Source organism: Nicotiana sylvestris, chromosome 4 (assembly GCF_000393655.2).
Source record: "Nicotiana sylvestris chromosome 4, ASM39365v2, whole genome shotgun sequence".
In the NCBI taxonomy this organism is placed as follows: domain Eukaryota; kingdom Viridiplantae; phylum Streptophyta; class Magnoliopsida; order Solanales; family Solanaceae; genus Nicotiana; species Nicotiana sylvestris.
In genome coordinates, this window is record NC_091060.1 from 71,358,818 (window position 1) to 71,369,964 (window position 11,147).

Here is an 11,147-nt window from a genome sequence, read left to right on the forward strand (position 1 = left end):
CCAAAAGGTCATCACTTGTTTTAAAATAAAATTTTACATTCAAAGGCCTTAAAACCCTATTTTAACATCACCTCGATTTGTGTGCGCAGTTCGGGCGCATAGCCAGAAAGCCTATATGTGAAAATCTGTGAAAAATAATAAATTTTGACTATAAAATGAGTTAATTTGACTTCGGTCAACGTTTTGGGTAAACGGACCCGGACCCGTGATTTATAGCAAAATATGGGACTTTGGCGTATGCCCGGAATCGAATTCCGAGGTCCCAAGCTCGAGAAATGAATTTTTAAAGAAAATTATTTTTTGAAATTGTTTAAAGGATTTGGAAATGAAATTTGATTAGAACATATTGGTATCGGGCCCGTATTTTGGTTCTGGCCTCGGTACAAGTCTTATATATGATTTAAGATAATTCTGTGAAGTTTGGTAAGAAACGGAGTCCGTTTGACGTGATTCGGACATTAATTGGAAAGTCGATGTTTAAAGAAGTTTTGAGAAATTTCATTGATACTGAGGTTTAATTCGAGGTTTCTGATATTATTTTGGTGATATGAGTACACGAATAAGCCTGTGAGATGTTTTTGAGGTTGTGTGTATATTTGGCTTGGAGCCCCGAGGGCTCGGGTGAGTTTTAGATAGGCCACGGGGTGCATTTTGAACTTAGAAAATTGCAGAATTTTAGCTGGTGTGCCCAGGCCTGCAGGCTTCGCATTTGCAAAGCATGCGAAGCCTGGCTTGCAAATGCGAGCTCCCAAATGCGAAGGATGGATCGCAAATGCGAAAAATAGCCAAAGCCTGCCTTGTTCGCAAATGCGAGTATTTTTCCGCAAATGCGAAAATCCCTGTTCAGCCTTGGGTCGCAAATGTGACCCATTCTTTGCAATTCCCAAGTAGCAAATGCGACATGCTGTTCGCAAATGCGAAGGTCCTATTTTTCTAAAGGGTTCGCAAATGCGAGCCCTGTTTTGCATTTACCAACATAGCAGAGGTCGGGGTTCGCAATCGCATTTCCCATACCTGTGACCTTCAACTTTTATACTTAACCGATTTTAAACCCATTTTTCATATCCTCTCAAAACATAAACACCCTAGGACGATTTTTCAAAGGCTTCTTCTTCTCCAAATCAGTTGTAAGTCATTTTTAGCTAGTTTTCTTCTATCATTAACATCTTTTAACATGATTTCAACTCAAAATCAATGATTTTCATGGGGGAAATTGGGTGTTTTGGGTAGAACCTAGGTTTTTCAAAAATTGGGGATTTGGACCTCGATTTGAGGTCCAATTTAAAAACAAATCATATATTTGGGTTCATGGGGGAATGGATAATCGGGTTTTAGTTCGAACCTCGGGTTTTGACCATGTGGGACCGAAGCGATTTTTTGAATTTTTGTGTAAAACTTTAGAAAACTCATTTTCATGCATTGGGGTTGATTCATTTAGTGTTTATTGATGTAATTAAGTAACTTGTGACTAGATATGAGTGAATTGGTGGTGGAATCAATGGGTAAAGCTATAGTTGAATCGTAAATTATGTTCGTGGTATCAAGGTAACTGGCTTGTCTAACCTTGTGTGGGGGACCTTCCCCTTAGTATTGGTATATTTGATAATTGAAATGCCTTATACGTGAGGTAACGAGTGTGTACTTGTGCCAATTGTTGGAAATTCGGTTTTCTTTAAGTACTTACTAGTATGTTTCCTTTCCTCTTTCTATTACTTGCACTATTAAGCATGTTGTTAGCTTAGGAAAGCATGTCAAAGTGACTTAATTGCTTCATTTGATTTAACCTGCCTTACTTGAATTATGTGCAGCATGCTAGGCTAGAATCACTTATTGCCTTCATATGAATTTTTCTATTTCTGTTTATCTTCCTGCTGCTGCTGTGTATTTATTTTGGGACTACGAATGTGGGATTGCGGTAGCTCCCCCTTGTCTGTTTACTTTGGGACTACGGGTTAGATTCACGGTAGATCCCCCTGCATATTTAATTTGGGACTACGGGTTAGATTCCCGGTAGATCCCCCTGCACAGTTATATGGAACTACGGGAATGCACCTGGTAGATTCCCCCAGTACTAGGTATTTACATTTAGGACTACGGATCGAAATTCCGGTAGATCCCCGCGCATTGATAGTTGGACTACGGAATGGGATCCCGGGAGATCATTCGGACATATATATGATAGACAATGGGACGGTATCCTGGAAGATCCACTGAACAATTGTAATTAGGACTACAGGACGGTATCCTGGAAGGTGCCCCCGTTGTTATCTCTGTGTTGAGCTGTATTTCTTTCCATGGCTTGTTTTGTCTCTGTTCTAGTTGTTGTTGTCTTGTCAATTCTATATCATTTCTTACTGTTGCACTTATTTATAGTATTCTACTCCACACTGTTAACCCTTATATTGTATTTAACCTCAGTAGGGCCCTGACCTTCCTCGTCACTACCCGACCGAGGTTAGGCTTCGCACTTATTGAGTATCGCTGTGGTGTACTCATGCCCCTTTTGCGCAAGTTTTTCATGTGTAGATCTAGGTACTTCTACTCAGGCCTACCATCTTTGAGGGAGGCGACTACTTAGAGACTTCGAGTTACATCTGCTGCGTCCACAGACCGAGGAGTCCCTTTCTATTCCTGCCTTTTAGTATTTAGCCCTTCTGTACTTTTGTTCTTATTAGACAAATTATGGAGTTAGAGCTATGTAGTGTTTCTTTTTCTTATCTTGTGATTTGTGGGTTTCCGGGTCATGGATTTAGATATTGGTTTTGAGATCTATATAAATATGGTATATGCCGAGCGGCACATTTAACACTGTTATTGCCTTATTTCTGTTTTAAATTGTTTTACTTCTGCAAGTTTTGGCTATCTTCCGTAAGTTTAGGCTTACCTAGTCGTAGAGATTAGGTGTCGTCATGATGGTTCACGGAGGGTGAACCGGGGTTTTGACAAGTTGGTATCAGAGCTCTAGGTTCATAGGAGTCACGAATCACAACCCCATTTATTAGAGTCTCGCTGATCGGCACGGAGACGTCTGTACTTATCTACGATAGGCTAGGTAACTGTTAGGAAAATTTCCACTTCATTTGATTTCCTTGTCGTGCAATATTTTGACATCACAATTCTAAACTTCTATCTTCTATTCTCTCACAGATGGTAAAGACACGTGCTACTCGAGATGATCAGGCACTCGCTCCCCCTACTGCAGCCATCAGAGGCTGGGGCTGGGATAGAGGTCGAGGACGTGCACATGGTGCAGCTAGAGCACCTGCGCGAGCTACCACTGAGGTACTACCCGCAGTTCTCGCCGGAGTCCAGGCACCTGATACGCCTACTGCTACTACTACTCTAGCCCTTCAGGAGACTTTGGTGCAGTTCATGAGCATGTACACCACCTTGACTCAGGCAGGGTTGCGTCCCCTTGTTGCAGCCACATCTCATACCGAGGGAGGAGCACAGACTCCCGCCCTGGCACTCCTGAGCAGTGAGTGCATGTTGAGCAGGTCCTTAAGATTATTCTTGTACCACCTGTAGTACCAGTTCAGCCCGAGGATAGGGCAGCGGCTTCCGAGGATGAGTAGTTGAGGCTTGAGAGGTTCAAGAAGTACAAGCCCCCTGTATTTAGTGGTCTAGCATCGGAGGATGCTCTTGGATTTCTTGATGAGTGTTACCGCATTCTCCGTACCATGGGTATCTCAGGATCGAGTGGGGTTTCTTTCACTACCTTCCAGCTTTGAGGATCCACCTATGAGTGGTGGCGCACCAATGAGTTAAACAGTCCAGATGAGGCTGCTTCACTGACTTGGACTCAGTTTTCAAATCTGTTCCTAAGAGAGTATATTCCTCAGAGCCTCAGGGATGCATGGCACGCAGAGTTTGAGCATTTGTGCTTGGGCACTATGACTGTCTCAGAGTATGTTGTCTGTTACACTAGTTTGGCTAGGCATGCGCCAGCCTTGGTTTCTACTATCTACGAGAGGGTTCACCGGTTTATTGAGGGCTTTATCCCCAGCATCAGATCTAGCATTCCTCGTGAGTTGGAGATGGATATTTCTTATCAGTAGGTGGTGAGCATTGCTAGGAGGATCGATGGTATGCATGCTAGGGAGAGAGAGGAGAGGGAGGCCAAGAGGTCTCGAGAGTCGGGCTATTATTCTGGTGCTCGTACCCCAGCTGCAGGTCGTCATGTAAGGGGTTATATGAGTCACCCTGTTCATTCAGCTCTTCCAACAACTAGTAGTGCTCCAGCTCTTCCTAGACTTTAGGAGCCTTATTATGCACTACCGGTATCTAGCATGCCTCCTATGCGAGGTGCTTTTAGAGGTCAGTCCACTAGACCTGGCCCCAACCATTCACAGCCACCACGTCCTCCTAGAGCTTGTTTTAAGTGTGGTGACACAGGCCATATGGTGAGGGATTTCCCTAGACTTGGGAGGTGTATAGCTCCACAGACTTCTCAGCCACAGCGTGCCCCGCAGAGTTATCAGGCTATGGTTACAGCTCTAGTTGCTACCCCACCTGCTCAGCCAGCTAAAAGGTGGAGGTCGGGAAGGTAGAGGTTGCCCGAGAGGGGGAGGCCAGGCCAGATACTATGCCCTTCCTGCTCGTACTGAGGCTGTTGCCTTCGATTCTGTCATCACAGGTATTATATTTGTTTGCCACAAAGATGCATCGGTTCTATTCGATCCAGGATCTACTTACTCTTATGTGTCTTCTTATTTTGCTCCGCATTTGGGTGTACCTCGGGATTCTTTGAGTTCCCTTGTTTATGTTTCTACTCCTGTGGGAGACTATTTTGTTGTGGACCGCATTTATCGGTCGTGTTTGGTTGCTCTTAATGGTTTTGAGACCAGATCCAATCTATTGTTACTCAGCATGGTTGATTTTGATATTATCTTGGGCATGTACTGGTTGTCGCCCCATTATTCTATTCTTGATTGTCACGCCAAAACCGTGACGCTGGCTATGCCAGGTGTACCGCGTGTTGAGTGGTGGGGTACTTTAGATCACATTCACAGTAGAGTTATTTCTTTTCTTAAAGCTCAGCGTATGGTTGAGAAGGGGTGTGTCGCGTATTTAGCTTATGTGAGAGATGTCAGTATTGATACCCCTTCACTTCATTCAGTTCCAGTAGTACAAGATTTTCCCCATGTGTTTTCAGCTGATCTTCCAAGCATTTCGCCTGATAGAGATATTGATTTTGGCATTGATCTGTTGTCGGGCACTCAGCCCATTTCTATTCCTCCGTATCGTATGGCTCCTCCTGAGTTGAATGAGTTGAAGGATCAGTTACAGGAATTGCTTGATAAGGGTTTTATTCGACCCAATGTTTCACCTTGGGGTGCTCCTATCTTGTTTGTGAAGAAAAAGGATGGTTCTATGCGTATGTGTATTGATTATAGACAGTTGAACAAGGTTACGGTGAAGAACCATTATCCTTTGCATCGTATTGATGACCTGCTTGACCAGCTTCAGGGTGCACGAGTGTTTTCTAAGATTGATTTGCGCTCAGGTTACCATCAGTTGAAGATTCGGGAGCCAAATATCCCGAAGACTTCTTTTCAGACTCGGTATGGTCATTACAAGTTCCTTGGCATGTCATTTGGGCTGACCAATGCCCCAGCAGCTTTTATGCATTTGATGCATAGTGTGTTCCGGCCATATCTTGACTCATTCATCATTGTCTTCATTGATGATATTCTGGTGCATTCCAGGAGTCAGGAAGATCATGAGCAGCACCTAAGAACTGTGCTTCAGACTTTGAGAGAGAAGAAGTTATATGTTAATTCTCGAAATGTGAGTTCTGGTTGGATTCAATGGCATTCCTAGGCCACGTGGTATTGAGTGAGGGTATTCAGGTGGATCCGAAGAAGATAGAGGCCATGTAGAGTTGTCCAATACCATCCTCAGCTACAAAGATCCACAGTTTCCTTGGTTTGGCTGGCTACTACCGTCATTTTGTAGAGGGGTTTTCATCGATTGCAGCCCCTATGACCAGGTTGACCCAGAAGGGTGCACAGTTTCAGTGGATGGAGGAGTGTGAGGCGATCTTTCAGAAGCTCAAGACAGCTTTGACCACAACCCCAATTTTGATACTGCCTACAGGTTCGGGGTCTTATATGGTCTATTGTAATGCCTTGAGGGTTGGCCTCGGAGCGGTGCTGATGCAGGACGGTAGGGTGATTGCATACGCATCCAGATAGTTGAATATACATGAGAAGAATTACCCTGTTCACGACCTTGAGTTATCTGCCATTGTTCACGCCCTAAAGATTTGGTGCCATTTCTTATACGGTGTGCCTTGTCAGATTTATACTGACCATCAAAGCTTGTAGCACTTGTTCAAGTAAAAAATATCTAAATTTGCGCCAGAGGAGGTGGTTAGAGTTGCTAAAGGACTATGATATCACTATTTTGTACCACCCGTACAAGGCCAATGTGGTGGCTGATGCTTTGAGTCGCAGAGCAGAGAGTTTGGGGAGTTTGACTTATTTACCAGCATCGGAGAGGCCTATGGCGATGGATGTTCAGGCCTTAGCCAGCCAGTTTGTGAGATTAGATCTTTCGGAGCCTAGTCGGGTTCTAGCTTGCGTGGTTTCTCGGTCTTCCTTATTTGATCGTATCAGGGAGTGGCAGTATGATGACCTTCACTTGCTTGCCCTCAAGGACAAGGTTCAGTACGGTGATGCCAGAGATGTGACTATTGGTGATGATGGGGTATTGAGGATGCAGGGTCGGATTTGTGTACCCAATGTTGATGGGCTTTGGGAGTTGATTCTGGAGGAGCCCCACAGCTTGCGGTATTCCATTCATCCAAGTGTCGCGAAGATGTATTAGGATTTGAGGCAGTACTACTGGTGGAGGCGGATGAAGAAGGATATAGTTGGATTTGTAGCTCGGTGCCTCAATTGTCAGCAAGTGAAGTATGAGCACCAGAGACCGGGTGGGTTGCTTCAGCAGATAGAGATTCCGGAGTGGAAGTGGGAGCGGATCACCATGGACTTTGTAGTTGGGCTCCCACGGACTTTGAGGAAGTTCGATGCTATTTGGGTGATTGTGGATCGGCTGACCTAGTCCTCGCATTTTATTCTTGTGTGCACTACTTATTCCTCAGAACGGTTGGCGGAGATCTATATCCGGGAGATTGTTCGTCTGCATGGTATTCCGGTTTCCATCATTTCAGATAGAGGTACTTAGTTCACATCACGGTTCAGGAGGGCCATTCAGCATGAGTTAGGTACTCGGGTAGAATTGAATACATCATTTCACCCTCAGACAGACGGACAGTCCGAGCGCACTATTCAGATTCTTGAGGATATGCTCAGTGCGTGTGTGATTGAGTTTGGAGGGTCTTGGGATAAGTTCTTGCCATTGGCGGAGTTTGCTTATAACAACAACTATTAGTCCAGCATTCAGATGGCACCATATGAGGCTTTATATTGGAGGCGATGTTGAACTACGGTGGGTTGGTTTGAGCCGGGTGAGGCTAGACTATTGGGCACAGACTTGTACAGGATGCTTTAGAGAAGGTTAAGGTGATTCAGGATAGACTCAATGCAGCCCAGTCCAGATAGAAGAGTTATGCGGACCGGAAGGTTCGTGATGTTTCCTATATGGTTGGATAGCGGGTTCTGCTTCGGGTTTCGCCTATGAAGGGCGTTATGAGATTCGGGAAGAAAGGGAAGTTGAGTCCGAGATTTATTGGCCCTTTTGAGATATTGAGGCTTGTGGAGGAGGTTGCTTATGAGATTGCATTACCTCCCAACTTGGCAGGAGTTCATCCGGTATTTCATGTTTCGATGCTCTGGAGGTACCACGGCGATCCGTCGCACGTGTTGGATTTCAGTTCAGTCCAGTTGGACAAGGATCTATATTATATTGAGGAGCCAGTGGCAATATTGGACAGACAGGTTAGAAAGTTGAGGTCAAAGAACATTGCATCAGTGAAGGTTCAGTGGCGGGGTCAGCCGGTCAAGGAGGAGACCTGGGAGACCGAGTGGGATATGTGGAGCCGTTATCCCCATCTTTTCCCCGACTTAAGTACTTCTTTATTTTATCCGTTCGAGGACGAACGGTTGTTTTAAAGGTGGAGAATGTGATGACCTTTTTAGGTCATCAGTTGTTTTAAAATAAAATTCTGCATTCCGAGGCCTTAAAAACCTCTTTTAACATCACCTTGATTTGCGTGCATAGTCAGGGCATGTAGCCGGAAAGCCTATATGTGAAATCTGTGAAAATGATAAATTTTGTCTATAAAATGACTTAATTTGACTTCAGTCAACGTTTTGGGTAAATAGACCCAGACCAGTGATTTGATGATCTTGGAGGGTCCGTAGGAAAATATGGAACTTGGGCGTATGCCCGGAATCGAATTCCGAGGTTCCAAGCCCGAGAAATGAATTTTTAATGAAATTATTTACTAAAATTGTTTAAAGGATTTGGAAATGAAATTTGATTAGAACATGTTGGTATCAGGCCCGTATTTTGGTTTCGGTGCCCGATATATGTCTTATATATGATTTAAGTTAATTCTGTGATGTTTGGTAAGAAACGGAGTCCGTTTGACGTGATTCGGACCTAATTGGAAAGTTCGGTGATTAAAGAAGTTTTGAGAAATTTCATTGATATTGAGGTTTAATTCAAGGTTTCTGATGTTATTTTGGTGATATGATACACGAATAAGTCTGTGAGATGTTTTTGAGGTTGTGTGTATATTTGTTTTGGAGCCTCGAGGGCTCGGGTGAGTTTTAGATAGGCCGCGGGGTGCATTTTGAAATTAGAAAATTACAAAATTTTAGCTGGTATGCCCAGGCCTGCAGGCTTCGCAAATGCGAGCTCGCAAATGCGAAGGCTGGATCACAAATGCGAAAGTCAACCCAGGCCTGCCTTGTTCGCAAATGCGATACGAAAATCCCTGTTCAGCCTTGGGTCGCAAATGTGACCCATTCTTCGCAATTTCCAAGTCCAAATGCGACATGCTGTTCGCAAATGCGAAGGTCCTATTTTCCTGAAGGGTTCGAAAATGCGAGCCCTATTTCACATTTCCCAACATAGTATTGCAAACCCCTGTTCGCATTTCCCATACCTGTGACCTGCAACTTTTATACTTAACCGATTTTAAACTCATTTTTCATATCCTCTCAAAACATAAACACCCTAGGATGATTTTTCAAAGGCTTCTTCTTCTCCAAATCAATTGTAAGACATTTTTAACTAGTTTTCTTCGATCATTAACATCTTTTAACATGATTTCAACTCAAAATCAATGATTTTCATGGGGAAAATTGGGTGTTTTGGGTAGAACCTAGGTTTTTCCAAAATTGGGGATTTGGACCTCGATTTGAGGTACGATTTCAAAACAAATCATATATTTGAGTTCGTGGGGGAATGGGTAATCGGGTTTTGGTTCGAATCTTGGGTTTTGACCATATGGGCCTGGGGGCAATTTTTTGACTTTTTGGGAAAAACTTTAGAAAACTCATTTTCATGCATTGGGGTTGATTCATTTAGCGTTTATTGATGTAATTAAGTAACTTGTGACTAGATATAAGTGAATTGATGGTGGAATTAAGGGGTAATGCTATAGTTTAATCGTGAATTGTGTTCGTGGCATCGAGGTAAGTCGCTTGTCTAACCTTGTGTGGGGGACCTTCCCCTTAGGATTGGTATATTTGGTAATTGAAATGCCTTGTACATGAGGTGACGAGTGTGTGCTTGTGCTAATTGTTGGAAATTCGGTTTTCTTTAAGTACTTACTAGTATGTTTCCTTTCCTATTTCTATCACTTGCACTATTAAGCCTGTTGTTAACTTAGGAAAGCATGTCTAAGTGACTTATTGCTTCATTTGATTTAACCTGCCTTACTTGAATTATGTGCAGCATACTACGCTAGAATCACTTATTGCCTTCATATGAATTTTGCTATTTCTATTTATCTTCTTGCTGCTGCTGTGTATTTATTTTGGGACTACAGATGTGGGATTCCGGTAGCTCCCCCTTGTCTGTTTACTTTGGGACTACGGGTTAGATTCACGGTAGATCCCCCTGCACAGTTACTTTGGGACTACGGGTTAGATTCTCAGTACATCCCTCTGCACAGTTATATGGAACTACGGGAATGCACCCGGTAGATTCCCCTAGTACTGGGTATTTACATTTGGGACTACAGATCGGGATTCCGGTATATCCCCGCGCATTGATAGTTGGACTACGGTACGGGATCTCGGGAGAACCTTTGGACATATATATGATGGACTATGGGACGGTATCCTGGGAGATCCACTGGACAGTTGTAATTGGGACTACAGGACGGTATCTTGGAAGGTGCCCCAATTGTTATCTCTATGTTGAGCTGTATTTCTTTCCGTGGCTTGGTTTGTCTCTGTTCTAGTTGTTGTTGTCCTATCACTTCTATGTTATTTCTTACTGTTGAACTTATTTATACTGTTTTATTCCACACTGTTAAACCTTATATTGTATTTAACCTCAGTAGAGCCCTAACCTTCCTCATCACTACCCGACCGAGGTTAGGCTTCGCACTTATTGAGTACCGCTGTGGTGTACTCATGCCCCTTCTGCGCATGTTTTTCATGTGCAGATCCAGGTACTTCTACTCAGGCCTACCATCCTTGAGGAAGGCGACTACTTAGAGACTTCGAGGAACATCTGCCGCGTCCGCAGACCGAGGAGTCCCTTTCTATTCTTGCCTTTTAGTATTTAGCCCTTCTGTACTTTCTGTTCTTATTAGATAAATTCCGGAGTTAGAGCTATGTAGTGTTTCTTTTTCTTAGCTTGTGATTCGTAGGTTTCCGGGTCTTGGATTTAGATATTGGTTTTGAGATCTATATAAATATGGTGTATGCCGAGCGGCACATTTAACACTGTTATTGCTTTATTTCTATTTTTAAATTGTTTTACTTCTGCAAGTTTTGGCTATCTTCAGCAAGTTTAGGCTTACCTAGTTGTAGAGACTAGGTGTTGTCACGATGGTTCACAGGGGGCGAACCGAGGTCGTGACATATTCCATAACTATCAAGTATTATAGCTCGGACCGTATTTTATCCTAAATTGATAACCTTCAACGAAACTCATTTTCTTTAATTCGTGTACCCTTTATCCTTCATGGCACTTACTTATCGCTTGTTGTAAATAGA